Genomic DNA, 6,749 nt, shown 5'->3' with positions numbered 1-6,749 from the left:
GTAAATGAAAAGTCTTCGCTATTTCAATTAGGAGTTCGATTTCTAACTATTATAGTTCCTGATGTTCGGAGAAGAGAACGAGTATTTGTATCTATAGTATATGTGATGTTTTCTCGGACATATTACTCTCGGCGCCTGCCATATCACGCTTATTTTTGAAGTTCATTTCTCCAAATAGGGGTCACCAGGGTAAGCGCTGTTAGGGGATCGATGCGGGGGGTTGTTGGGGGTGGTTTTACGGAGTAAGGAACGGGTAAATGAGACAGTATCTTGCCAGTGGTTGAGCCTCGGACGATCTCGTGCCGACGAAGATCCAGCAAAACCCTTTTCATTTGAAACTTCGTATTTCTAACAAGAGATGCTGGCCTATGGAACGAGGACACCAATTATTAAATGTTTTTTGTTGATTTTATAGTCCTCTTAAATGAATTTTACCTTCAATATCACATCCCTCTGTTTAATGTTCAATCCTCCTGCCGGATTTCCACAATCTTAAGAAAAATTGACGATTTAAAAAAATTCGATTTCCAGGACCGCCGGAATTCAGCTTAATTCATGTATCCTTATTTTCGGCCGTCGATTTTGTACTATTTTTTTAAAAAAGCTGTACGGCATATTACTCGTCAGGATATTTCAGGGAAATAAAAAATTGCAATACAATTTTGAGCTCAGAATTTCTTTTTGACCCGTAATGGAACAAACGTCGATCATAATATTTTTCATCTTCAGGGTTATTTATATCCACGATATAATAAATCTGTTACTTTCTCCTTCCCTGGATATTCATCTTAATAAGTTTGCGAATTGAGTACAATTGAATCGATCATAATTTCTAACTCACATGACCACCCCCTGGTTTGAATCCGTTTTCAGTTTCTCAACGTGCCCAAACTTTTCCGATATGTGATCTGTGCATTAAATGCGCGAACTGGTACAATCTGGCAGCCGTGACGCGGACTATGGCCCCGCCCACTGTTGGCGCTAGTTGTCCGAGACCCAAAGAGCTAGCTGTCTGTGTTTGGCGGAACACCCAGAGGCGATCACAAACGCTCTTTTATTTACCTGGTTCTCTTACATTCTGCTTATAATTCACACTGTTCCTTCAGTACTCTTACGTAATTCTCGTCAATTTCATCTCCTTGCTCGAGACCTTCCTTGAGAAATAGTTGGTAATTAAATCTTTGGCGGACTCTAGAGACATTCTAAAAATGGTCTCGATAAAAGGGTGAAACTTAAGTGCTTCCTAAATGCAAAACATTCAATCTCTTTCACGTACCGAGAGTCACGTATCTAAGGTCGTCATCTTCTTTGTTAGCCGTGATTCACGGCTGACAAAGTCAGCATTCGGCCTCGGGTGACTCCAAGTACATCACGGCAAGCATGTCGTTTCGCCCCGCACTTCCTTCCCCTCGGATGACTGAAAAATTACTCAAGAAAAATTTGCATCCTTCGCCAGTTTTCTCTCTTTCTACTAGGCTCATGTGTCATTAGAAAAAATGGAGGTGAGAAAGCAAGGGGTGTCCTTTCCGAGGGATCAAGCCAATGGAACCTCCCCGTGCCTTACTTCCTTGAGCACGGACTTCAGGTCACGGGGTATCGTCACCAAAGCCACCTCAAGAAACTAAGGAATAGTGTTTCCCCTCCTCCCCCAGCACTAATTCCTCTCTCCACCCTGTACATATATATTAACGATGTTTTCCAAATGAAATAACGCGTTTACATTTATATGAATAATTATGTATAACTATTAATAAAATTACTAATAAACACATTAAGATTATCATTGCGCAATATACGTTGAAATAAATCAAGTAATAAATAAAAAACCGCATGAAAGAATCCCCAAATATGACGTAAGTGCACACTGATGCAAAATCAGACACTAAAATTTGGGTCGACGACATTTAAAATACCTAAGAAAACTTTCCAATGCAACAATTTCAGAGTCTAAACAATCATTCAACTTGACCAGGATTCGAACCCGGATCCCTCAATGTCCAGACGAGTGCTATCGCCAGTCAATCTACCTCTAGACGTCCCCTTTAAACTCCGAAATATTTTGAGGGTTTTAAAGTAACAATATGTTGTGACAAAATACCTCGAGATACCTCGTAATACCTGGCGAGAATCACAAACAAAAAGGCATAACAAAACATGGAAACATTCGAACCCTGAACTTTACATGTGGGAAGGGCATTGATCAAGCGGAAAACTGAAGAAGAATGCCAGAAAAAAGTCTGAAGAGAAAAAAAGTAGCTCGCAGAAAATAAATTATACGTGAATAAATATGGACACAAAGGGAAGCAAACTGTCACCAGTTAGCGTAGTTTTAATGGGCTTTTCTTTGCATTCAGAAAAAACACTTTCAACAGAAGTCAATCGCCTTAGGGAAGATTTTTTATGAAGCCTTGCACCACACCCTACTGGAATCTCAACACAATTGACGCGATACAAAATATCCTAAATTCTCAATCGAGGATTACTCTTTCCCTTAGCTCTGTATAGTTCCCAACTCCCTTCATACATTCACATGTCATCACATTCACAAACTACCTCTGTGAAAGAATATATTGCACTAATAATAAATGGATGAATGTGAATTAAGTAACCACTAAAACTTAGTCATCATATACATACCATAAACACAGTAATGAACCCAAAGGTCGGTTTAGTAGGTGATGGTAGAGATCACCCAGTACTAAGCCCTAAACGGCGTGTTAAAAATGCACACATCAGGGTAGGGGGGCCAATTCCTTTCCCTGTGCCGGTTATGGTTTCCCAGGAAGACCTGGTACCCGTAAAATCACTTTAGCTTGGATGGAGCTGCAGGTGCCCAGAGTGCCTTCCCTGGGAATCAAACCCGGGACCCTCCAGTCAGAAATCCAAAGCTCTACCCCTGGACTATCGCAACCTACTGGTTATTTTTATGAAAGTAAAATTTTAAATGATTTTGGACAATATACATATCCTTGGTTTACATGCTTTAATTGAAAACTTTAGATTTTAAAGCAATAATTTACGTAATGTTTTAAATTATCATGATTTTCATAAAAAATCATTATCATAAAAACTACCCTCCCATTTCCACTTCTCACACGACGGAGTTTATTGAATTGATGTGTAATCCTATTGTGGATTACAACACGCACTCACCTCATCGACTAACGTACGCTCAGAGAGCCTGCATTACACGTAAACGGCTTTGCGCGCGATGCTCTTTAATTGGCTCCGACCGGAAGGATGTGGCGTGTGAAAACCCTTTTACACGAAACCCACTTATGCGCGGAGGAGTTGCTTGCATGCTCAAAACCATGAGGAATTTAAATCACTTGAACCACATCAAACGTTAATTGGTACCTACTTCAGGTACGCCGTTAATGTCTTGGAAGCGGTAGCGTACGGGGGAATGAGGGAATGAAGGCTTCCCTTGGGTCTCGAACGGGAAAGTGCGCATTATATGGAAAGGGAAAGTGCATTCTCACCTTAATTAATACGATATGGCTACTACTATACGCTCCAAAGCTGATGTACGACCCCGGGGAGATTAGTTATACTGCTCAACTTAAATCAATTAAGCACTGGAGAAAAATATACTCGATATCACTAGGGCAGCATCAAGGTACGAATTGTGTTCAGAAAATTACGAGAACTTTAAAATTTCGCGGGTTTTGGAGAGTCCGATTGTCAAAAACAATTTATTATGCTGGCATCCATGCCCATGAAATTTGATAAAATTTTCAGCTGTATTCATTCGCTTAATTTGCCCATGGCAGCCATTATGGTTAGACGTGTTTTTATGATCTCGGCTCGTTCGTTTAAAAAACATGGATTAAGGAATATGTATCAAGCTTTACGTAAAAAATGTAATAGATTGTAACAAAGTGGGTGAAATTTTAACCAAGGCTATTGGTGAGTCTGCTATGAGTAAAACAAGAGTTAACGGGTGGTATAAGGATTTCCAAGATGACCGTGAAGATGGCGAACGCCCCGGACCACCCCGGGGCGCATCAACAGTCAATGAAAACGTGGAAAAAGTAAAAGGAATGGTTATTAAATGATCGCCCAATCACAATAATCGGAGAAGTCGCTGATGATGTTGGGATGTCGATTGACTCAGGCCATGAAATATTTTCGAATGTTTTGGGAATGAAACGCGTGACAGCAAAATCTATTCCCAAATTGTTGAATTTTGAATGAAAGCATCGGTGAATGGAGTCACTAAATGAAGTCAACGGCCATGATGCAGAATTACTGAATTACTGTCATAACAGGTGACGAAACATGGGTTCACAGATATGACGTAAAAACTAAGACCTGATACAAATTCTTCGATCCATTTTTATTTTAACAAACTCGTATCCTAGCACTTGGGCAAGCAATTCTCGCAAATTAAGCATAATTGAATGTCATACCATTACATTAAATCGTAATCATGAGATAAAGTTTTTACGGGAATAATTCCCAAAAGCCATAACGATATGTAACGATTCGATGAAGAAAGGAAGTTAGGAATGTATAATGAATTCAGCCATGGTGCCCTGCGTCTTAATGATTCATTTAAAACATTTAGCGCGCTTTGATTAAAGGGGCTGTATTAATTGACGAAGGAACCTTTAAATTTTTATCTATAAGAGAGAGTATTGCGCATACGAGTTTTGCTATGCAAACGAATAATCTTCCCTTACTATGCCTACTACTCCTTTATTTCTTTTATTTTCCATTGATATTCTCCGTTGTTCTCAACACCCACGACTCATAAGTCCCCAAACCTAGGCATAAATCAAGGACTAGCCTCAAGGACCAAGTTTCGGAGCTATGAAACACTACGCTCCACGAACAACGATCCCGACTTGAGGTGCTTCGTGGAGAACACTTGGAGTGAGTACGGCGTCCGTCGGATGGGTCGTTGAACTTCGAACCCTTTGGCGCCTCCAGAGTTAAGAGTAGGCTAATGCCGACGCCGGGTTTCTCTCCACCCTTAAATCCTCTTCTTTCCATCCTTTATTTCACAAATGACCTCCTCTAAATACTACTTCTACGATTAAGAGTACGCCAATATTTCCTTTATACTTTATTTAAGGCCTTCGTTATCAACGCTAAGCTAAATAATTTGCAAAATGATTCTTTACCGCAAAAAATTCTTATTTCAATGCCCTCACTACTTAGTCCATTTTATTTTTTTATTTATTTTACAATAGTCCGAAAAAAACACTTTCACTTTTAACATCGGTCTTATAAACAATGTTATAACAATATTACCATTTAATTCGCCCAAGGTGGGCACTTCCTGAGTAAATAGTGTGTTCCACCCGCTCGCCTCAAATTTTTATCTTCCAAGTATAATGCTTAACCTACGCTTCCAACTTCTGCAGGGCCTCATAGCCATTAACTAACTATGAAGAGGACTCAACCTGGTATGTCTATCACATATATTCTTCAATGTGCAACGGAGCGATATGGCGATGGGGAAGTTTTTCCTCACCGCTGCATTCATCAAACGCTCTGGGCTTAGATCAAAGTGGTGGCTGGCATTGTGTTCAACCCAGTAGGGAATAATTTGTACCTAGACCTTGGATTACAAGTAAAAAATAAATAATAAATGAGAGGTCAGTCGACGAACGGCAAGGTCTTATCCGAAGAGGTGGGAAACCCTCGAGCCCAAAATGCGAGTAATAAGATGTGTTTGAAGATTTTATTTGCATCACATTAAGGTCGTCGGCATGCTTCGGCTAGATTCCTTTCCACCTGAAATAATGATCGCCTTAATTGGTCTTGGAAATCTCTCAGCCCATAGAACGATCCTTTTCAGTGTTCTTTATAGATATATCGATAGAAAGAGGTCATTATTTGGGCGACATTGAGACCTAATGGTCTCTTATTCCATTTAACCCATCATCGTATACATTTTATATCAGGCATAAAATTTATAATTACATACATAAATGAAAACACTTAAATACACATAGACAAATTCATTTAGCACAGATTTGCACATTGAAAAGAAAAGGAAGTATACACACATATATATATATATATATATATATATATATATATATATATATATATATATATACATATATATATATACACACACATATACATATATATATATAATTATATATTTAATTATTTATATATTTGTTTGTTTATTTATTTTTAAGCATCGCAGATCTCATGGTAAATTTCGTTTCCTGGATAGCTCAAGTGGTTGAGAGCATCCGCCCGGCAAGTGGAAAGATACGGAGTTCAAGTCCAGGTCTAGGAAATATATTTAAACTCGTGATTTTCTTGATTCCGCCTTCCCCACCTCCACTGTGTTCGTCCATTATATATGTTTCTATCCCTTTTCCTTATATCTATTTCTGTGTAAATGAATGTGTTTTATATATATAATATATATTATATATTATATATAATATATATATAATATTATATTTAATATATATATATATACATATATATATATATATATATATATATATATATATATATATATATATATATATATATATATATATATATGTATATATATATATATATATATATAACTTCAACAGCAACAAACAACAGGAGAACACATAAAAAGAACACTCACACCTTATTTCTTAATAATTCCGTCAAAATTATTAAGAATAACGTATGAGTGTTCTTTGTTTTTTTGGTGGTCGACCGTTTAAAGTTATGTTTGGGATGGGCAAAAACATACGAGGATAGGATGAAGAGTAATGGCACGCATACTTGTAGAGCAT

The sequence above is a fragment of the Hetaerina americana genome, unplaced genomic scaffold (assembly GCF_022747635.1).
Source record: "Hetaerina americana unplaced genomic scaffold, ioHetAmer1.1.p SCAF_18, whole genome shotgun sequence".
Classification (NCBI taxonomy): Eukaryota; Metazoa; Arthropoda; class Insecta; order Odonata; family Calopterygidae; genus Hetaerina; species Hetaerina americana.
Note: the sequence above shows the minus strand (reverse complement) of the source record.